The sequence below is a fragment of the Cucumis melo genome, chromosome 1 (genome assembly GCF_025177605.1).
Source record: "Cucumis melo cultivar AY chromosome 1, USDA_Cmelo_AY_1.0, whole genome shotgun sequence".
NCBI lineage: Eukaryota > Viridiplantae > Streptophyta > Magnoliopsida > Cucurbitales > Cucurbitaceae > Cucumis > Cucumis melo.
In genome coordinates this window covers 36,118,315-36,142,257 of record NC_066857.1, presented here as the reverse complement: position 1 = coordinate 36,142,257, position 23,943 = coordinate 36,118,315, and the positions used below count along the sequence as shown (strand labels likewise).

At 39.2% G+C, this 23,943-nt stretch overlaps 2 long non-coding RNA genes across 2 annotated transcripts; both read right to left on the bottom strand.

The window, feature by feature from the left end:
- Nucleotides 1-13,421: 13,421 nt before the first annotated feature.
- Nucleotides 13,422-14,842, bottom strand: LOC127151414 (uncharacterized). The gene is made up of 2 exons (XR_007824350.1): nt 14,295-14,842; nt 13,422-13,667 (listed from the first exon to the last, which is right to left on the bottom strand). It is a non-coding gene; the product is annotated as an uncharacterized LOC127151414 (long non-coding RNA).
- A 6,326-nt stretch (nt 14,843-21,168) lies between these two features.
- LOC127151412 (uncharacterized) lies at nt 21,169-22,309 on the bottom strand. Its single transcript, XR_007824349.1, has 3 exons — nt 22,075-22,309; nt 21,903-21,979; nt 21,169-21,829 (listed from the first exon to the last, which is right to left on the bottom strand). It is a non-coding gene; the product is annotated as an uncharacterized LOC127151412 (long non-coding RNA).
- Between the last annotated feature and the right edge of the window lie 1,634 nt (nt 22,310-23,943).

Below are 23,943 nucleotides of genomic sequence, written 5' to 3'. Positions count from 1 at the left end.
TCCATGTAGTCTCACAATCTCTGTCATATATAACTGCCCCCACTTACTGGCAGTGTAAGTGGATTTCCCTGGCACGAAATGGGCCGACTTCGTGAGTCTGTCGACCACAACCCAGATCACCGTGTAGCCCTTTAGGGTCTTGGGCAGTCCCGTAATAAAATCCATCGACACACTCTCCCATTTCCACCCTGGCACACTCAAGGGTTGCAACAACCCGGCTGGACACTGTCTAGGTGCCTTCACCTGCTGGCACACCAAGCACCTGCTGACAAAGTCTGCCACTTCCCTCTTCATGCCCCTCCACCAATAGACACTCCTTAAGTCCTGGTACATCTTCGTACTCCCAGGGTGCATGGTAAATGGGGAACTGTGAGCCTCAGTCAAAAGCTCCGTCTTAACTGCGCTGTCTTCCGGCACACACAGGCGTCCCTCAAACATAAGGCCATCGTCAGAGGATATGGAGAAGCCCTCACCTTGCCCTGTCTCTACCATACGACGCTTCTCGGCCAAGTAAGGATCATTCAGCTGAGCAGCGATGATCTTTTGCCTCAAGGTTGGCTGAACTGACAACTGAGCCAACTGTGCGGTAACCTCACCTACTGAGACTGCAATCTCGGCTCTCTCAAAATCCTTGAGTAAGGGGGTCTGCTTGGTGATTAGCGCTGCTAAATGTGCAACCTTCCTACTCAGCGCGTCAGCCACTACATTTGCTTTACTTGGGTGGTACAGGATCTCGCAGTCGTAGTCTTTCACCAACTCGAGCCACCTCCTCTGCCTCATGTTCAACTCCTTCTGAGTGAAAAAGTACTTTAGGCTCTTATGGTCGGTGTAAATCTGGATCTTCTCACCGTACAGATAGTGCCTCCATATCTTCAGTGCAAAGACTACAGCTGCCAACTCCAAGTCGTGGGTAGGGTAGTTCTGCTCATGAATCTTCAACTGGCGAGAGGCATAAGCAACTACCTTACCTTGCTGCATCAGGACGCAGCCCAGTCCCTTCTTGGAGGCATCACTATAGATCACAAAGTTTCCCGAACCATCGGGCACTGTCAGGACTGGTGCAGTCACTAGCTTCTGTTTGAGCTCCTGAAAGCTACTCTCGCATGCTGGGCTCCAGATAAAAGGGGTTCCCTTCCTGGTCAACTGGGTCAACGGGCTGGCTATACGTGAGAAGTCTTCCACGAACCTCCTGTAGTAACCTGCCAAGCCCAGAAAACTTCGAATTTCACTAACCGTGGACGGTCGAGGCCAGTTGGTCACCGCTTCAATCTTTGCGGGATCCACTGAAACTCCCTCACTGGAAACCACGTGGCCAAGGAACGTCACCTTCCTTAACCAGAATTCACACTTGGAGAACTTGGCATACAACTTGTTGGCTCGAAGAGTCTCCAAAACCTGGTGCAAGTGCTCCTCGTGCTCAGCCTCAGTTTTTGAGTAAATCAAGATGTCATCAATGAAGACTATGACGAACGAGTCTAGAAAGTCCTTAAACACCCTGTTCATCAAATCCATGAACATTGTAGGAGCGTTAGTCAAGCCGAAAGACATCACAACGAACTCGTAATGTCCGTACCTCGAACGAAAGGCCGTCTTGGGAATGTCACCGTCCCTAATCCTCAACTGGTGATAGCATGATCGCAGGTCGATCTTGGAAAAGACAGTGGCTCCCTGCAACTGATCGAACAGGTCATCAATCCTGGGAAAGGGGTAGCGGTTTTTAACTGTCACCTTGTTCAGCTCTCGGTAGTCAATACAAAGGCGCATCGACCCATCCTTCTTCTTCACGAACAATACTGGGGCTCCCCAAGGCGACACACTGGGCCGGATGAAGCCTTTGTCCAGCAACTCCTGTAACTGGACCTTCAACTCTTTTAGCTCGGCTGGAGCCATTCTGTAAGGGGCCCTCGAGATAGGGGCAGTGCCCGGCTCTAACTCGATGGCGAAGTCTACCTCTCTGGGAGGCAGAAGTCCTGGGAGTTCGTCTGGGAAAACGTCAGGGTACTCCCTTACCACTGGTTCGGAAGATAGGGAAACTTCTGGATCTCTAATATCCACTACGCTTGCCAAGATGCCCCAAGTACCCTGGCTGAGTAGTTTACTAGCCTTCATGGCTGAGATGACCTTGGGTATACATACCATGCCTACCCCCCTGAATTTGAAACTAGCCCCGGAGGGAGGGTTAAAGACAACTTCCTTGCCAAAACAGTCTATATTTGCATGGTTGGCTGACAGCCAATCCATGCCTAGTATCACGTCAAAATCCTGCATGTCTAACACTAGCAAGGTCACGTCTAACATACGATTCGCTATCTCTAACCGACATGCCTTTTTTTGTTCTTTCGACAACAGGACCTCCCCAGATGGAGTAGAAACCGACAAAACACTACCCAAAGGTTCTACCTCCAAACCCACATGCTGAACGAAAACAGAGGATATAAACGAGTGGGATGACCCAGAGTCAAATAGCACAAAAGCATAATGCCCCAAAATTGGGAGCGTACCTGTCACCACTGTACCAGCTCGCTCGGCCTCCTGCCGGGTAGTGGCGAAAACTCTCCCCTGCTGGGACGCAGAAGGCTGGGGCGGTGTCGTCTCAAAGGGTTTCCGAGGACACACATCAGCAGTGTGCCCCGGCTGTCTGCACCTGAAGCAGACTCCACTTCCAGCCAAGCAACGACCTCCGTGGACTCTCCCACAGGTAGTACAAGCGGGTAGCTCTCTCAGAGTCCTCCCGGCTGCTGCAAGCTCCCGTCGGTGTCTCTGAAAGACACCTCCTGACCTCAGAGTTCGCTGCGGTACTACGTCAGGCTGCGTCTCCACCTTTCTCTTCTGCCCCAAGGCTGACCCTCTGCCGGCAGCCTTAGACGAATCGGCTCTCTCAGGCAGGCTCAAATCCAGTGCTATACGTAGTGCATCAGCATGCGTGGCTGGCCGGAGAGCTCGGACAATGCCCTAAAGATCTAGCCTGAGTCCTCTAACGAATTTCTCCGTCCTGGCAGCCTCATCCCTTACCATATCGGGAGCAAAGCGGGACAGCATATCGAACTCGGCGTCGTACTGCTCCACCGTCATGTCGCCTTGCTCCAAGTTTAGGAACTCTTGCAGCTTGGCGTGCTTCACATTGGCAGAGAAGAACTTAGCATAGAAGTTCTCCTTGAACTGCTCCCAAGTTATCTTGCTGACGTCGCCCCCCAGCATTCTCTGAGCGGTCTCCCACCAGGCAGTACCCCTATCCTCCAAGAAGAAGACTGCACACTGCACCTTCTGGTCTTCTGGGCACTTCATGTACCGGAAGATAGTCTCTATGGATGTCAACCACATTTGGGCCTTTGTGGGGTTGTCCATGGATCCGTCAAAGGTCTTAGGATTATACTTCCTAAAGTCCCGTAAGTGTTTAGCCTCGGCGGACAGTTGAACTGGTACGGGTTGAGCTTCCTCAGGAGCTGGAGGAGCGACGGCCTGGGCCTGAACAGGGGCGGCCTGGTTCTGCTGGGCGGCAAGGAAAGGCGCCAAAGCAGCTTGCAGCATGTCCTGATAACGCTGCTCCATCGCGGAGAGATCCGCTGGGTGACCGGTGCGTTAGGGTCGACCGCCGGTGCAGCAGGTTGCACCTCCGGCTGGCCACGACCGGCTCCTTTGCCTCCCCTACCACCTCCTCGGCGTGCACCTCTACGTGGCGGCATTCTCCCTAAAATTCACTAACAAAACTTTTCACCACAAGAGCTTAACAGCCTATCTCTAGGTCTAGACTATTCAGGCAAAATTGTAATCTTAACATTAGCAAGGCTTTAGACATACCTGGCGAGTGCCGAAGGACCGTATAGCCATAGGGTGAGGTAAAACCAAAACAAAACAATGACTTACATCGTAGGTCAGTCTACAGAACCTAAAACACTGTGCTCTGACACCAACTGTAACGACCCAACACCTTATACTGAATCGAAGTCATTACTAAATATAGAACAAGTGGTTTAAGTCATAAAATTTATTAAAAACGCATAAGGTTTGAGGAATTTTATTTATGAAAATTCAAACAAGGTAATTATGCAAAAAGATGTAATGCGTTCTTAAGTCCTACTCGGGCCCTATCTACATAATAAGATGATAAGTACTGAAGAATACTCAAACTCAGGTACGAAAGTCTAAAATAAAGATAAGCGGAAGCAGTAGTCCCTATGGCCCGCCACGGTCACTTCGGGTCGCTCGCCAGCTTGCCTTTGCCCTTGCCTCGTCCTCTACCTGAAAACATGAAATGAAGAGAGTGAGTATAAAATACACAGTAAAGGACCCACTACTAGTCCCACTAGGTGTCTGTTAACTTCCTGTTAGAGTCCTGTAACTGGTACCCAATCTCTGGCACGTTCCCGAACACGTGCAACATGCGCTCCCGTAGGAACGTAACTCTGGTCTTCGGTGCCCCGGGGGACACCTAGGACAATCGGGATGCGAGGGCCCCGTCGAGTCACTCGAGTCCTATCTATATCCATGCTAGACTGGTGTCCCGTCAGACCACACAGTCCTCAATAGGTGGTGATCCCGAACGACACCCATGCAGGTACGACTCTAACAGGTCAAGCTAACAGGTACCCTAATCGCAGTATACATACACATGGCATCGGCATATAACATAACAGATAAATCATCATTACACTCTCCATCTCGACATCCGTCTTACAGACATAATAGCTCTCGTCATCACACAACATTCTATAATATAACCATATCGTCATTTGCATCATACTATCATTGTTTTCATGCATCGTACGGTCTAGCCCCCAACACGCACAATTGAAGTATACAAAATCTCATAATTCTATACATGGAGCTAGTAGTAGAATCTCTTATCTGGAGATTTACTTGATGAGTCCTAACCGCGAGGCAGTATGCTTTCCAAGCGACGAGGTCCTAACTGTTTAATATACCAAAATTCGTAATTAGGTCACCAACGACTAACGGTTCAAGACTCATTTGAAATGACTTACCCTAGAAAGAGGTTGCAGTGCTCGAGCCCCTACCGAAGAAATCCCGCGCTGCAGCAATTACTTGGTCCAAGACGTCCCTTAAGGAAAATAATTTAATTTAGTCCCAAATTAAATTAATTAGCGTTCGAAACATTGAGTCTTACCGGGTAATGCCACAATAATTAATTTAATTACCAAAATTTAGGTGGATGGAGCCAAATTAGTCTTCGCGGCTCGGCTGGAAAAGGACAGGGACCGGCTCGGCTTGGCGCAGGCGCGACTCGACTCGGCTCGGTACAGGAACTTTATGCGTGCGGCTCGGCTTGCGACAGAAGGGAGACGCGGCCCAGGTTGTGGTGCAGGCGGCGCGGCTTGCACGCGGGCGCGACTCGGCTACACAGAAGCGCGCGGCGCGGCTCACACGCGGACGCGGCTCACACGCGGACGCACGCGGGCGCGGGTCGGGTTCTGAAAGATGGCGCGCGTCGGTTCGGGTCGCGGGGCGGGTTTTCGGTCGGATCCTTGCGCGCGAGGCGCTGGCTTCCGGATTTCGGGTGGCGCGACGGCTGCTGGTGGTCGGCTACCCACGGCTTCGCTCGGCGACGGCTGCAAAGGAGCGTTTCGGCTGCGCTGCGTCGGATCGAAGCGGCGCGACTCGGCTGGCTGACGGGTTGGCTGCGGACGCGCGAAGGTGACTTCGACTCGGCTTCGGGCGTGCGAGAGACGGCTGCAGACACGGCGCGGCGTAGCTCCTCCTAGGCGTACGATGGCTTGACTCGTCCGGCGCGGCTGGGAGGGTGGTTCGGCTTCTACTGCGGCTGGCTCCCGAGCGCTTGCGCTTGAACGCTGGCGGCGAAGGCGGCGGCTAGGGTTTCGGCGGCTAGGGTTTCAAGGAGAACTTAATTGCTTCTCTCTCTTTTTTTGTTTTTTCTTATGCACGGGTCCCAACGCAGCTTTATAAGAAAATAACTCTTTTCTTTTCCTTTAAAAAAAAACCCAAAACAACCACCTCCTCTCTCTCCCCAAATCTCACCAAAACAACCAACTTTAGTTTAGTAAAGACTTCCCCAATTATTTCCAATAAATAAAAAAAATACTTATTATCTTAAACAAAATAAGGATTCCCAACCTTAATTACTCGAGAAATCAAAATGGTAAGGTTCTTCCAATAAATTTAAAATTCCCATGACCACATTTAAATATTAATGACAATGAACAAAAAAAATCGAATTTGTTGGGCGTTACACAGATGATTTAAAAATATATGGTTTTTCCTTATCAATAAAAAAACATAAAAATTATAGCTCCCTTAATTCTTTCCTCTTCATTTTTTTCTCATCTATATACAATTACTCACACGCTACAGTATTCTGTTATGTAATCTTGTTGAAACACAATGCATTCAAGAGATGTTAAATAACTTTTTTTGTTTTGGAAGACAAATCGTTCATGACACCTCGAGACCAAAGAAGAAACATAAAGTTATCTTATCGAAATAACCTGTGAATTTTTTTGGATTAAAATGAATTATTTCTATCGTTACCTTATTCTCTAATCATTCAAATTAATTATTTTCACACTTTCCCTGTTCATCTATAAAACCAAAACACTTATTTCAAATTAAGATTAATTTTTAGTTTAACAATTATAAGGTGGACCGACATTAGATCGTCCACCTTCAAACAGATAATTGGTGCCTTAGAAATATTTTCAAATCAACGAAATAAAATTTGTTTGTGAGATTATTAACCTTTATTCACCAATTCAACCACAAACACACACACACATAATCTATAGTAAAGCAAAAATTTTTGCAAAACACACTTAATTCTCGTATAGCATTAAAAGAGAGAAAGGGCTCTTTTTTAACGACATGCAATGTAACGACCCAACTCTTTATACTAAGCTGAGGTCATTACTAAAAAGAAACAATGACAAGAGACACCTTTTTGAAACGAGGGAAGAATAAATTTTCATTAAAAACGGAATATTAAAACACTGAAACATAAATGCGGAAGCAAAACTGAGTCCTCATATGGCATGTCACGGATCCTTCTCTGTCGCTCGCCAGCTTTCCTCTACCTTTACCTTCGCCTGAAATGTTAAACATAGAAAGAGTGAGTATAAACATATACTCAGTAAGGGACCTACTACTAGTCCCGCTAGGTGTCTATTAACTTCCCATTAGAGTCCTGAAAATGGTACCCAATCTCTGGCACGTTCCCGAACACGTGCAACATGCGCTCCCGTAGGAACGAAAATCTGGTCTTCGGTGTCTCGAGGGAGCACCTAGGACATGCTGGTCTGTAGTGAACCCGGGGTAACACTAAGACAATCGGGATGCGAGGACCCCGTCGAATCACTCGAATCATATCTATATCCATGCTAGACTGGCGTCCCGTCGAACCACACAGTTCTAAATAGGTGGTGATCCCGAAGGACACCCATGCAGGTACGACTCTAATAGACAAAGTTAACAGAACACCCTATCCATAGCATGTAGCATAACATAACATCATAACATGGCATAAGTATTAATCTTAACGTCCTTAATCATGTGATTAATATATCATGCATTAACAATCATCAACAGTCATCAACAACATACTACCGGTCATTAACATAACATCAGTCATCATCATCAATCATCAACATAATAATCTCAGTCATCATCATCAATCATCCATAAAATGACAGTCATTATCAGTAGCATCAAGTTATGCATTTTTGCTACCATCAATGCATAATCATAATTACATGCGGTCTCTTAAATTCAGTTCGAAAGTCTAGTAGGAGAATCTCTTACCTTGAGATTTTAGCCAAACAAGATACTCCCTAGTTGACAGTAAAAATTCTCCAATTAACTTGATCTTAATCATAAAAGGAAAACTTAGTATTTTAATCAATGAAATTAGCAATTGGCTAACACCAAAAAATTCTCCCAAATTAATTAACTTTCTAAAAATTGGGTTGAAACCAATTCAACCTTGATTGGAAAAAATCTAAGATTTAGATCTTAAAAAAGTTTAGCCAATTGAACCTTTACAGAAACCCCAAATAGATCCAAAATTAAATTAATAAAATATTAATTTAATTTCTTTGGCTTACCAAGGTTACTCAAATGAAGGTTGAAAAATCCTCTTATCCTTGATGAAAAATTCATCACTTTAAATCCTCAAGCTTCCAAAGAGACCATTCTTAACTTCAACTGAGGCGGCGACAGCAGAGGGTTATCTTAGAGAAGAAGATAAAGAACCTTTTTCTTTTTCCTTTATTTCCATCTTAAACATTTTAATGCTATTTATAGACCCAAATAATAACAATAATATTTATTATTATTATTTCCTTTTCCTTTTCCTTTTAGGATATATATATATATATATATATATATATAATACCAAAAAATATACATATATCTTTATTCCCATTATCTTTCCTAAATAAATGCCTTAATCTTAGGCATTTATAACCATTAATAATAATAATAATACTTCTTTATTATTATTATTTTTCTCTCACCAAAATCTACAATAAATATATATTTATTTAAACCATTATTCTCTCTTATAAATATATATCTTTTTCGTCCAATCAAATCAACCATCTCTCTCCTCATGGATTATCTTCTTTTCCAAACAAATATAATTATATTCCATCATATAATTAATTCACTTTTCCAAATTAATAATTATATATATATATATATATATATATATATATATATATATATATATATATATATATATCCATATATATATACTCAATTAAATCCAATTCCACCAAAACCAACTTTTCCCTCCAAAATCTCAAATTAACTTAAATCCTCAATTCTTTTAATCAATCAAATTTTTTTTCCAATAAATCACTTATAACTTCCAACATGAATTATCTTAACCCAACCATAACAACTTCACTCCAGAATCAATATTTATCTTTCTGCAGAATAATTAATTATCTTCCACAATAATTAATTATTATTTACCTTTCTTCCAAAATAATTAATTATCTTCCACAATAATTAATTATTATTTATCTTTCTCCAAAAATAATTAATTATCTTCCACAATAATTAATTATTATTTATCTTTCTCCAAAAATAATTAATTATCTTCCACAATAATTAATTATTATTTATCTTTCTCCAAAAATAATTAATTATCTTCCACAATAATTAATTATTATTTATCTTTCTCCAAAAATAATTATCTTTTCCTTTAACATAATAATTATATATATATTTCCACATATACATATAATTATTAAATCTCCAACAAACTTTCCACCCCACAATTTAATTAAATAACATCCATAATTATTTAATTAAATTCAACATCAACAACACTAAAAGTCCACAACTTTACTTAATTCTCTTAACTTACCATCTAATCAAAATCTCAACAAACAACACATGCCAAAACCTCTAATTAATTAAATATTCATCCAACAAATATTTAATTAATTTCAATTCCCACATAAATCAAATAATTCTCATTAAATGGATTCAAAATAACGCCCAATAAATTATCTTAATTTTTGAGGCGTTACATGCAAAAACTTGAAACTTTATTTATATCAAAACAAAACATATGCTTAAATATGAAATAATAATCTTTTTAAACCAATGGTTTTAATTTTCACCACTTGATTTTTGTTTATTCATATATAGTATATCTTGGAAAGCCAATCCTTGTTCCCTTCTCCTCTCAGTATACTTCATCTTCTTTTCTTTAGCTTCAGTTCTTCTTACACGTTTGATCACACCCATTCACACAACTTTCTACTTTGTCCACATCTGTCAGGTTTAGAAAGAAAAAGAAACAATTAAAGAAAACATAATAGTCCATCGAAACTAGAGAAAGTTATTAAAGAAACGGACCAAATTTTAGTATGAATACTACTACTAATCTCTCGTTGATTGTGAGTTCGAGATACAAATTTTGTATATGAATACTACTTTAATTGAATGTTAGTCATGACAAGGATCATCTCTAATGACATTTCATGCTCAATAGCAAACATTGTCTTCCTCTATGAATTATTTTCATTACAACATGTTTGCCAGGAGTACTACTGCATAAAATTTAAAAGAAATATCAAAAAACACATTAACCTAAAACTCTTTTTTTTTTTTTTTTTTGGAACAAAAGAGAAGATGATGTGAATTAGCTGTAGGTGGACCAGAATATCACAACTAGAATGTGACATTCATAGATATGTATAATCAAAAGAGCCATGTGAAAGGAACAATATTATAGAAGCAGGAAGAAGAAAAGAACCAAACAAAAGGTTACTTATATGTAATAGCATTTAGATTGAGACGTCAAAAGTCCAAAAACTTAAACGATTAAAATATATATTAGCTTCATCCAAAAATGTACAAGAATAAAATAGGTAATACAAGAGTACTAGAAATTAGCTCACTCAGGTTTTCTGGGGTGGAAACATTGCTGCAAAGAGAAAAGACACAACCAAGTTTACAAAATTTATGAAGATCAACCGCATGGTTGGTATCCGTAGGGGAATCCTTAAATGTAGATGTGGATTCTGCACCAAGTATGCTAAGAATAATCAAAAAAATTACAACTGATTTCATTTTTTTCTTAATTTCAATTTTCTTGTGGTTCAAAATTATGTATCGTTGAGCACTTGGTTCTATAGAAAATAAGATTGAAAAACCCTCTATATATATATAGAAAAAAAAACTCTTGGTTTAAACCACGACCCTACAAATCGGATTGAGGAAGAAACGGTATTCATGACGATACTAAGCTTTTTGGGGGCAGGACCCACCGGGCAGGTGACCAAACCTATTGAACGCATTTTGAAAACTTTTTATTTTTCTAAGAGAAAGGAAAATCAAAGGTAGGCTAATTTGTATTTTATCACTTGAATTTTCCACGTTGTTAGGATTTGCTTGGCCAAATCTGAAGTTTCTTTTCTTTTCTTTTCTTTTCTTTTCTTTTTCCTTTCAATTTTCTTTATTTTCAAACAACAAAACTTGACTCTTGTTTAAATTAATTAATTCATTTAATGATAAAATATTTACTACATAATAAATTATTATTATTATTTAATATTATAGTAATATTATTATTTTAAAACAATAACAATATTATTATCTAATGTTAAATTTATTTTTATTATTTAATATTAATATTACTATATATTATTATTGTTACCTTATATTATTATTATTATTTTATAATTATTAAAAGTATATATATATATATAATAAATTTTTTTTTTTTAAAAAACCCTAAGAGGGTGCGCGCGACACAGACCCCCCCCCTTCATTTCCGTTTTCTTCTCCACCGCCTTCACGAAGCGCCGCCGCCATCTCTTCCTCTTCATTCTCTTCTCCTTCCGACCGTTTCCGCCACCATCTCTCTTCCTCTCCGTCTCCGTCCGTGTGGTAGTCGTCCGCCTTCGTCTCCGTCGTCGGAATCTCACCGCCGCGGCTTCCTACCATTTCGGGTCTCCTCTCGGGTTCAAACAACCGAACGCCGCCGTGCGTCCTTCGTCCGACCATATCCGCCGTCGCCCTCCGCCGCGTGGAAGTAGGGCCAGTCGTCGGACAAGCTGCGAATCATCCCGGTCGCCGAACGCTGAAATCCGTCGCTCGTGGTTGCTCCGGTTTCAATCGAACCCGACCCGAATCGCGAATCCAAGCCGACCCGAACCGGAGACCGAGCTGAGCTGCGCCACGAGCCGCGCCACAAGCCGCGCCACGAGTTGAGCCACGAGCCGAATTAAGCCGAAGACCAAGCCAAGCCGAGTTGAGTTGAGCCGAGCCGCGAGCCGAGGCCAAGCCGAGCCGCGAGCCGAGTTGAGCCGAGCCGAGGCCAAGCCGAACCGAGCCGAGAGTGAGTCGAGCCGAGGCCAGGCCGAGCCGAGCCGAGGGTGAGCCGAGCCGAGCCGAGCTCCCTGTTCACCGAGCCACCTAAGCGTTCCTTCCTCCACTCCGGGTCACGGTGAGTTTTCGGTAAGGATTGTTTTCGATGAATTCCCTAATGTTGCTACATCCGATTCGAGTTTGAATATTGGAATAAGATATGGCCCTACTTTTCTCCCTTGAAGGTAGTAAGGAGTTGACGCTTAAGTTCTCGGGTCCCGCGGCAGGCTTGTTTGGAGATAGCTTTCCTTTCCTTGGGTAAGTCTACGGGTGTCGTTTCGGACCTTTTAAAACGACGTCTACTAGAGTCATCAACTAAAACCTTTGTGTTTTCGTTTAGGTTGATCCGTTGAGCGTGGATTCGATCGAGGGGCATAACCGAGTTTCAGGTAAGGGTTTTCCTACTACTGGACCTCGGATCGAGGCTGAAAACGTGGAAATCCACAGGGGATTACACGTTATTGACTGTACTGAATAAATGTATGTGTGTTGACTGTTAAGCACTGTTATTATATTTTGTCTGATGTAAAGGTACTGTGACTGCTAATTGTAGATTGGGATTTTATGTGATGGACCTTGAAGTCACGGTTCAGTATGTAGTAATCATTGGTCTGGATGTTGATCATGGAGTTTGGACGGGGAAGGACAGTGAGTCCGGTTTTGGTTGGTTAGTTGATTGGGTCTAGGGTCTTCCCTAATGGTGTGCGAATTGGTGATGCGTTTAGCAACTGAGGGTGTAGTTGTTTAAACCTATACTATCTGACTGACAAAGCCTATGGCGGAATTGCAATATGAATGCCGTTGGGGTGTGACTGTTGTAGACAGTTTAGTATGGACTGAGGGGTAACGGTTAGCTTCATCTATGCGGTAGTGTGCCTTACGGATATGTGCATCCTTCGGGAGCACTAGACTGATGTGTGCATCCTTCAGGAGCACTAGACTGATATGTGCATCCTTCGGGAGCACTAGACTGATCTGTGCATCCTTCGAGAACACTAGACTGATGCGTGCATCCTTCGGGAGCACTAGACTGATATGTGCATCCTTCGGGAGCACGAGACTGATGTGTGCATCCTTCGGGAGCACTAGACTGATATGTGCGTTCTACGGAACCACTAGACTGTTATGTAGGGTACCCCCGAATAGGAAGTTAACTGTTGTCCCCTAACGGGCCCAGTAGTGGGTCCCTTACTTGGTATGTTTATACTCACCCTTTTCTCTTCTTTAACTTTTCAGGTAAGGGCACAGCGAAGGGCAGACCGACGAGAGGCAGGAAGGACGCGTGAAGGCCATATGGACGCGTCTGGTTTTCTTATCGCTTCCGCTATGTATTTTGTCAGAATATTTGACTTGTGATTTTGAACTGATGACTTGAGTTTTTATTTGAGACTTTTTATGATTGATTTAAAATAGGGCCCGAAACTGTCTTTTTGTAATGTTTCTAATGCTTTTAATGAATCGTAACTGGTCCGTTTTAAATTTTATGTTGAATGGTCGAGTTTTGGTATTTGGTAGTGACCTCAGCTTAGTCCGGAAAGTTGGGTCGTTACAACGAACGTATTACGACATGCAAAAACTTGAAACTTTATTTATATCAAAACAAAACATATGCTTAAATATGAAATAATAATCTTTTTAAACCAATGGTTTTAATTTTCATCACTTGATTTTTGTTTATTCATATATAGTATATCTTGGAAAGCCAATCCCTGTTCCCTTCTCCTCTCAGTATACTTCATCTTCTTTTCTTTAGCATCAGTTCTTCTTACACGTTTGATCACACCCATTCACACAACTTTCTACTTTGTCCACATCTGTCAGGTTTAGAAAGAAAAAGAAACAATTAAAGAAAACATAATAGTCCATCAAAACTAGAGAAAGTTATTAAAGAAACGGACCAAATTTTAGTATGAATACTACTACAAATCTCTCGTTGATTGTGAGTTCGAGATACAAATTTTGTATATGAATACTACTCTAATTGAATGTTAGTCATGACAAGGATCATCTCTAATGACATTTCATGCTCAATAGCAAACATTGTCTTCCTCTATGAATTATTTTCATTACAACATGTTTGCCAGCAGTACTACTGCTTAAAATTTAAAAGAAATATCAAAAAACACATTAACCTAAAACTCTTTTTTTTTTTTTTTTGGAACAAAAGAGAAGATGATGTGAATTAGCTGTAGGTGGACCAGAATATCACAACTAGAATGTGACATTCATAGATAAGTATAATCAAAAGAGCCATGTGAAAGGAACAATATTATAGAAGCCGGAAGAAGAAAAGAACCAAACAAGAGGTTACTTATATGTAATAGCATTTAGATTGAGACGTCAAAAGTCCAAAAACTTAAACGATTAAAATATATATTAGCTTCATCCAAAAATGTACAAGAATAAAATAGGTAATACAAGAGTACTAGAAATTAGCTCACTCAGGTTTTCTGGGGTGGAAACATTGCTGCAAAGAGAAAAGACACAACCAAGTTTACAAAATTTATGAAGATCAACCGCATGGTTGGTATCCGTAGGGGAATCCTTAAATGTAGATGTGGATTCTGCACCAAGTATGCTAAGAATAATAAAAAAAATTACAACTGATTTCATTTTTTTCTTAATTTCAATTTTCTTGTGGTTCAAAATTATGTATCGTTGAGCACTTGGTTCTATAGAAAATAAGATTGAAAAACCCTCTATATATATATAGAAAAAAAAACTCTTGGTTTAAACAACGACCCTACAAATCGGATTGAGGAAGAAACGGTATTCATGACGATACTATCGGAAAACGAACTTATTACGATGACACGCTGCCACGCTTCCCTTCACCTCAAGTTTTTGGACAAATGTAATTTCCGCTTGTGGCTAAATCCACCTTACACGTTAAAACCCTACAAATGTGGACGATCCATTTGTAGTTTACCAATTTGCTATTTTGAAAATTTACTTCAACATGCCCTTATATTATGTTTGACACTCCCAACGGATTTTTTAGTTCTAAATATAACAAATAGACACACACATATATATAGTGCTACATCAATGATAGACCTAGACCATATCAATTAATAAGATCATAGTATCATTTGTTACATTTATAATTATTTTTCTTCAAAATATTACAACACGCTTAAGTTATTAAACCTAGAAGTGATCTCTATTCCAATTGTTTATCTATTTATTTTTCAGGATCATAACATATTTCTTCACCTAATTAGCTGAGTTATCAATCGACATAAAGAATTTTATTAGTATAAAACATATAGGTCAACTGACATGTGATATGTGTTAGCGATCATGAGGCTTACGATTTGAATCACTATATCCGCATCATATTTCTCTCCAATTACTAATTTAATATTAAATCAATTAGTATAAAAATAGAAAGTTGATGTCACAATTAGTATAAAAAGATATTATATTCGGACAAGGACTCGTGAACTCAAATAGACTACATAGTTTGGAGTAAGTTGAGAATCACCCACATTGAAAAGATAAAGAAAGATGTCACAACTTTTGTTGAAGAAATCGACGACGAACTATAGAATTACCAAAAACGTATGGAGAAATCGACACATTTGATATACGTAGTTTACGAACGAAGTGTTAGCTACATTTACGAGATAGAGAGAAAATCTATTATTAGAGAGAATGTTTTCTTAATACAAACGGTGCAAATGTTCTTTGTTGTTTGTAGCACCACATGACAAATTAAATTCAAGGCATTTCAACCATTTTTATTAGTTACAATTACCTTTCTTTCATTATTCAATTGATGTACGAAATGAAAAGTCAGTTCTTGTACTTATGATCTAATATTATGATTAAGTTAGAAATCAAGTACTTAAGCCTTTCAACGTTTGATTTTTGTAATACATTTTTCATTTTACTATAATTAATAATATTCACTCTTTTATATGAAATATGTTGGGTCATAAACAATAAAACAAATATTTTAGTACTTTAATAATTTATTGTTTTTGCACTTCATTTTTCCATCCATTTTAATATTTCATTTTAGAAAGAGTATCTCATAGCTTTTTTAAAGAAAACATTTTAAAAATTCAGAGTTAAAATAATTGGAACAAGGAATAAAGTTATTTAAAAAAAAAAAAACTAAGAATCAAAAGCCATGCATAATCCTTCGTGAGTATTATTACTATTATTATTATTATTATTATTTCCTTTTCTCTTTGGGTGAAGGACACCCTAAAACCTATAATTACTTGAAGGATATGTTTTTCTTTGAAATATGTGAAGATTTGAATGGATACAGATGATTTAAAAATATATGGTTTTTCCTTATCAATAAAAAAACATAAAAAATTATAGCTCCCTTAATTCTTTCCTCTTCATTTTTTTCTCATTTATATACAATTACTCACACGCTACAGTATTCTATTAAGTAATCTTGTTGATACACGTTGCATTCAAGAGATGCTAAATAACTTTTTTTGTTTAGGAAGACAAATCGTTCATGACCCATCGAGACCAAAGAAGAAACATAAAGTTAACTATCGAAATAACCTGTGAATTTTTTTTTTTTTTGATTAAAATGAATTATTTCTATCGTTCCCTTATTTTCTAATCATTCAAATTAATTATTTTCACACTTTCCCGGTTCATCTATAATATCTTCTAAAAAAAAATGAAATTAAAATAGTTCATTTTTGTTAACAATAAATGGAGGGGGAATTGAAACTCAACTTTTTAAATTGAAAATAGAAATAAAACAAACTTTAGAGGTATCATTTTGATTGTTATATAGCTGTGTAGGTTTCGAGAACTTTTTAGGATTATTTTTTAAGAGAAATTAGTGAGCTAGGAGTAATGAGAGGGTGTTATGGGGTGTCCACCTAGTGAAAATGCTCGATGCTTCCAACTGACCCATCCTATCTTTTAAAACCAAAACACTTATTTCAAATTAAGATTAATTTTTAGTTTAACAATTATAAGGTGGACCGAGATTAGATCGTCAACCTTCAAACGGATAATTGGTGCCTTAGAAATATTTTCAAATCAACGAAATAAAATTTGTTTGTGAGATTATTAACCTTTATTCACCAATTCAACCACAAACACACACACACACACACACAATCTATAGTAAAGCAAAAATTCTGGCAAAACACACTTAATTCTCGTATAGCATTAAAAGAGAGAAAGGGCTCCTTTTTACCCATTGCTCATAATTAACGACATGCAAAAACTTGAAACTTTATTTATATCAAAACAAAACATATGCTTAAATATGAAATAATAATCTTTTTAAACCAATGGTTTTAATTTTCATCACTTGATTTTTGTTTATTCATATATAGTATATCTTGGAAAGCCAATCCTCGTTCCCTTCTCCTCTCAGTATACTTCATCTTCTTTTCTTTAGCATCAGTTCTTCTTACACGTTTGATCACACCCATTCACACAACTTTCTACTTTGTCCGCATCTGTCAGGTTTAGAAAGAAAAAGAAACAATTAAAGAAAACATAATAGTCCATCAAAACTAGAGAAAGTTATTAAAGAAACGGACCAAATTTTAGTATGAATACTACTACAAATCTCTCGTTGATTGTGAGTTCGAGATACAAATTTTGTATATGAATACTACTCTAATTGAATGTTAGTCATGACAAGGATCATCTCTAATGACATTTCATGCTCAATAGCAAACATTGTCTTCCTCTATGAATTATTTTCATTACAACATGTTTGCCAGCAGTACTACTGCTTAAAATTTAAAAGAAATATCAAAAAACACATTAGCCTAAAACTCTTTTTTTTTTTTTTTTGGAACAAAAGAGAAGATGATGTGAATTAGCTGTAGGTGGACCAGAATATCACAACTAGAATGTGACATTCATAGATAAGTATAATCAAAAGAGCCATGTGAAAGGAACAATATTATAGAAGCCGGAAGAAGAAAAGAACCAAACAAGAGGTTACTTATATGTAATAGCATTTAGATTGAGACGTCAAAAGTCCAAAAACTTAAACGATTAAAATATATATTAGCTTCATCCAAAAATGTACAAGAATAAAATAGGTAATACAAGAGTACTAGAAATTAGCTCACTCAGGTTTTCTGGGGTGGAAACATTGCTGCAAAGAGAAAAGACACAACCAAGTTTACAAAATTTATGAAGATCAACCGCATGGTTGGTATCCGTAGGGGAATCCTTAAATGTAGATGTGGATTCTGCACCAAGTATGCTAAGAATAATCAAAAAAATTACAACTGATTTCATTTTTTTCTTAATTTCAATTTTCTTGTGGTTCAAAATTATGTATCGTTGAGCACTTGGTTCTATAGAAAATAAGATTGAAAAACCCTCTATATATATATAGAAAAAAAAACTCTTGGTTTAAACAACGACCCTACAAATCGGATTGAGGAAGAAACGGTATTCATGACGATACTATCGGAAAACGAACGTATTACGATGACACGCTGCCACGCTTCCCTTCACCTCAAGTTTTTGGACAAATGTAATTTCCGCTTGTGGCTAAATCCACCTTACACGTTAAAACCCTACAAATGTGGACGATCCATTTGTAGTTTACCAATTTGCTACTTTGAAAATTTACTTCAACATGCCCTTATATTATGTTTGACACTCCCAACGGATTTTTTAGTTCTAAATATAACAAATAGACACACACATATATATAGTGCTACATCAATGATAGACCTAGACCATATCAATTAATAAGATCATAGTATCATTTGTTACATTTATAATTATTTTTCTTCAAAATATTACAACACGCTTAAGTTATTAAACCTAGAAGTGATCTCTATTCCAATTGTTTATCTATTTATTTTTCAGGATCATAACATATTTCTTCACCTAATTAGCTGAGTTATCAATCGACATAAAGAATTTTATTAGTATAAAACATATAGGTCAACTGACATGTGATATGTGTTAGCGATCATGAGGCTTACGATTTGAATCACTATATCCGCATCATATTTCTCTCCAATTACTAATTTAATATTAAATCAATTAGTATAAAAATAGAAAGTTGATGTCACAATTAGTATAAAAAGATATTATATTCGGACAAGGACTCGTGAACTCAAATAGACTACATAGTTTGGAGTAAGTTGAGAATCACCCACATTGAAAAGATAAAGAAAGATGTCACAACTTTTGTTGAAGAAATCGACGACGAACTATAGAATTACCAAAAACGTATGGAGAAATCGACACATTTGATATACGTAGTTTACGAACGAAGTGTTAGCTACATTTACGAGATAGAGAGAAAATCTATTATTAGAGAGAATGTTTTCTTAATACAAACGGTGCAAATGTTCTTTGTTGTTTGTAGCACCACATGACAAATTAAATTCAAGGCATTTCAACCATTTTTATTAGTTACAATTACCTTTCTTTCATTATTCAATTGATGTACGAAATGAAAAGTCAGTTCTTGTACTTATGATCTAATATTATGATTAAGTTAGAAATCAAGTACTTAAGCCTTTCAACGTTTGATTTTTGTAATACATTTTTCATTTTACTATAATTAATAATATTCACTCTTTTATATGAAATATGTTGGGTCATAAACAATAAAACAAATATTTTAGTACTTTAATAATTTATTGTTTTTGCACTTCATTTTTCCATCCATTTTAATATTTCATTTTAGAAAGAGTATCTCATAGCTTTTTTAAAGAAAACATTTTAAAAATTCAGAGTTAAAATAATTGGAACAAGGAATAAAGTTATTTAAAAAAAAAAAAACTAAGAATCAAAAGCCATGCATAATCCTTCGTGAGTATTATTACTATTATTATTATTATTATTATTTCCTTTTCTCTTTGGGTGAAGGACACCCTAAAACCTACAATTACTTGAAGGATATGTTTTTCTTTGAAATATTAGAAGATTTGAATGGATACAGATGATTTAAAAATATATGGTTTTTCCTTATCAATAAAAAAACATAAAAAATTATAGCTCCCTTAATTCTTTCCTCTTCATTTTTTTCTCATTTATATACAATTACTCACACGCTACAGTATTCTATTAAGTAATCTTGTTGATACACGTTGCATTCAAGAGATGCTAAATAACTTTTTTTGTTTAGGAAGACAAATCGTTCATGACCCATCGAGACCAAAGAAGAAACATAAAGTTAACTATCGAAATAACCTGTGAATTTTTTTTTTTTTGATTAAAATGAATTATTTCTATCGTTCCCTTATTTTCTAATCATTCAAATTAATTATTTTCACACTTTCCCGGTTCATCTATAATATCTTCTTAAAAAAAATGAAATTAAAATAGTTCATTTTTGTTAACAATAAATGGAGGGGGAATTGAAACTCAACTTTTTAAATTGAAAATAGAAATAAAACAAACTTTAGAGGTATCATTTTGATTGTTATATAGCTGTGTAGGTTTCGAGAACTTTTTAGGATTATTTTTTAAGAGAAATTAGTGAGCTAGGAGTAATGAGAGGGTGTTATGGGGTGTCCACCTAGTGAAAATGCTCGATGCATCCAACTGACCCATCCTATCTTTTAAAACCAAAACACTTATTTCAAATTAAGATTAATTTTTAGTTTAACAATTATAAGGTGGACCGAGATTAGATCGTCAACCTTCAAACGGATAATTGGTGCCTTAGAAATATTTTCAAATCAACGAAATAAAATTTGTTTGTGAGATTATTAACCTTTATTCACCAATTCAACCACAAACACACACACACACACACACACAATCTATAGTAAAGCAAAAATTCTGGCAAAACACACTTAATTCTCGTATAGCATTAAAAGAGAGAAAGGGCTCCTTTTTACCCATTGCTCATAATTAACGACATGCAAAAACTTGAAACTTTATTTATATCAAAACAAAACATATGCTTAAATATGAAATAATAATCTTTTTAAACCAATGGTTTTAATTTTCATCACTTGATTTTTGTTTATTCATATATAGTATATCTTGGAAAGCTGTAACGACCCAACTCCTTATGCTGAATCGAAGTCATCACTAAATATAGAACAAGTGGTTTAAGTCTAAAAATTTTATTAAAAAGCATACGGTTCGAGAAATTCATTTATAAAAACATAAACAAGGTAGTCATGCAAAAATGTAAAAACGTTCTGAAATCCTACTCGGGCCCTATCTACATAAAAGATAGTGAAAAATAAAAAGTACTCAAACTCAAATGCTAAAATCTGAACTAAGAAATAAGCGGAAGCGGTAGTCCCTATGGCCCTCCTCGGTCTCACTTCGGGTCGCTCGCCAGCTTGCCCTTGCCCTTGCCTCGTCCTCTACCTGAAAACATAAAATGGAGAGAATGAGTATAAAAATACTCAGTAAGGGACCCACTACTAGTCCCACTAGGTGCCTGTTAACTTCCTGTTAGAGTCCTGATAACTGGTACCCAATCTCTGGCACGTTCCCGAACACGTGCAATCATGCGCTCCCGTAGGAACGTAGCTCTGGTCTTCGGTGCCCGGGGACACCTAGGACAATCGGGATGCGAGGACCCCGTCGAGTCACTCGAGTCATGTCTATATCATGCTAGACTGGCGTCCCGTCGGACCACACAGTCCTCAGAAGGTGGTGATCCCGAAGGACACCCATGCAGGTACGACTCTAACAGAATCGAGCTAACAGGTACTCTAATTGCAGTATACATACACATGGCATCAGCATATAACATGTCACATAAATCATTTCTACACTCTCCGTCCCGACATTCGTCGTAACCAAAAATAGATCTTGCCACACATAACAGGCTATAGCACAACTATATCGTCATTTGCATCATACTAACATTTATTTCAGGCATCATACTGTCAATTTCTCAATATGCAACATAGGGCATACACAGTCTCATACTTCAAACATGAAACTAGTAGTAGAATCTCTTACCTGGAGATCTACTTGTCGAGTCCTAACCGCGAGGCAGTACGCTTTCCAAGCGACGAAGTCCTAGCTGTTTAATAAGTCAAAATTCGTAAATAGGTCGCCAACGACCAACGGTTCAAGACTCAATTGAACTAACTTACCCTAGAAGGAGGTTGCAGTGCTCGAGCCCCTACTGAAGAAATCCCGCGCTGCAGTAAATTCTTGGTCCAAGACGTCCCTTGAGGAAAATAATTTAATTTAGATCCGAATTAATTTAACTAACGTCCGAGCATGGAGTCTTACCGGAAAAACCACAATAATTAATTAGCTTACCAAAATATAGGTGGATGGAGCCAATTTAGTCCTGGCGGCTCGGCTGGAAGAAGACAGGACCGGCTCGGCTTGGGCAGACGCGGCTCGGCTCGGTACAGGAAGCTACGCGGGCGGCTCGGCTTGCATCAGGGAGGAGACGCGGCTCGGCTCGCGTCAGCAAGGAGGCGCGGCTCGGCTTGCAGTGCAGGCGGCGCGGCGCGGCTTGCACGCGGGGAGAGCTAGGCACGTGTGGGCACGGGCGCGGGTTCGGTTTCGGGTTCAGGCGAGCGGGCGCGGGGCGGTTCCGGGTTCGGGTTCGGCGGCTGGAGGCGCGCGAGGCTTAGCTGCTGGATTTCAGTCGGCGCGGCGGCTGGCTGGCGAACGTTCCGGCTGCGCTGCGTCGGATCTAAGCGGCGCGGCGTGGCGGGCGAACGTTCCGGCTGCGCTGCGTCGGATCTAAGCGGCGCGGCGTGGCTGGGCGTGTGAACGACGGCGTTGCGGACACGGCTTGGCTGAGGAATCGGCTGCGGCTCCTCAGCGTTGGATCGGGGCGTCGCGACGCGGCTGACTGCCCTTCCTCGGATCGACGCGGCGTGGCTGGTTCCGGCTGCAAACACGACTGGCGTGCGTAGCTGATCCTCGGCGTGCGGTGGCTTGACTTGGTTTGATGTCTCCGGCGCGGCTGGGCGTGTGGCGTGGGTAGGCGGCTAGGGTTTCGGCGGCGGCGGCGGCTTAAAAGCTTTCTTTCTTCTTTTCTTTTTTTTTTTGATTTTCTTGTGCGCGTCCCGAGGCTGCTTTAAAGAGAGAATTTATTATTTTTTTTTTCTTTTTCCAATTCCTTTAATTAATTAGAAATAACCACCTACTATATCTCCAATCTTTTGGAATTTACCAATTAAGCCCCAACTGGTCCCCACATTTCTCCCTTAACCAACCAACCTTAGTTTTATAAAACTTCCCCAATTATTTCCAAAAATACTTATTATCATAAACCAAATAAAGATTTTCAACCTTAATTACTCGAGAATTAAAAGACAAGGTTCTTCCAAGAAGTTTAAAATTCCCATAACCACACTTAATATTAATATTATTAGTGGTCCAAAATAATAAAGGAAACCGAAAAATGTTGGGCGTTACAATCTTCCCTCCTAAAAAAAAACTTTCGTCCTCGAAAGTTCTAATCCTCGAACAGCTCGGGGTGCTGGGCTCTCATGTCCTCTTCTTTCTCCCACGTTGCCTCTTCCACTCCATGGTTTTGCCAAAGGATTTTGACCAGTGGAATTTCTCGACTGCGAAGCTTCTTGACCTCCCTTGCCAGGACCTCGACAGGCTGCTCCTCGTAGCTCAGATTCTCGCTAATCTGCAGTGGCTCGAAGTCCACCACGTGTGTTGGGTCTGCAACATATTTCCTCAACATGGAGATATGGAATACGTCGTGCACTGCAGCAAAAGATGGGGGTAGCGCCAAGCGGTAAGCCACGGGGCCAATTCGCTCCAATATCTCGAACGGCCCTACGAAGCGTGGACTCAGCTTCCCCTTCTTCGCGAACCTCAGAACACCCTTCATAGGCGCTACCTTCAGAAAGACCATATCTCCCACTTCAAACTCGAGGTCCTTACGTCGTACATCAGCGTAACTCTTCTGTCTGCTCTGGGCTGTCAGCATACGAGCTCGGATCTTCTGTATGGCTGCGTTGGTCGTCTGCACTAACTCGGGGCCTAGCATCCTCTGCTCTCCAACTTCGCCCCAGCAGACAGGGGATCTACAGCACTTGCCATACAGAGCCTCGAACGGTGCCATACCGATAGTAGCCTGGTAGCTATTGTTATAGGCAAACTCCATCAGATGCAGATGAGAGTCCCAACTTCCTGAAAACTCTAGTACGCAGG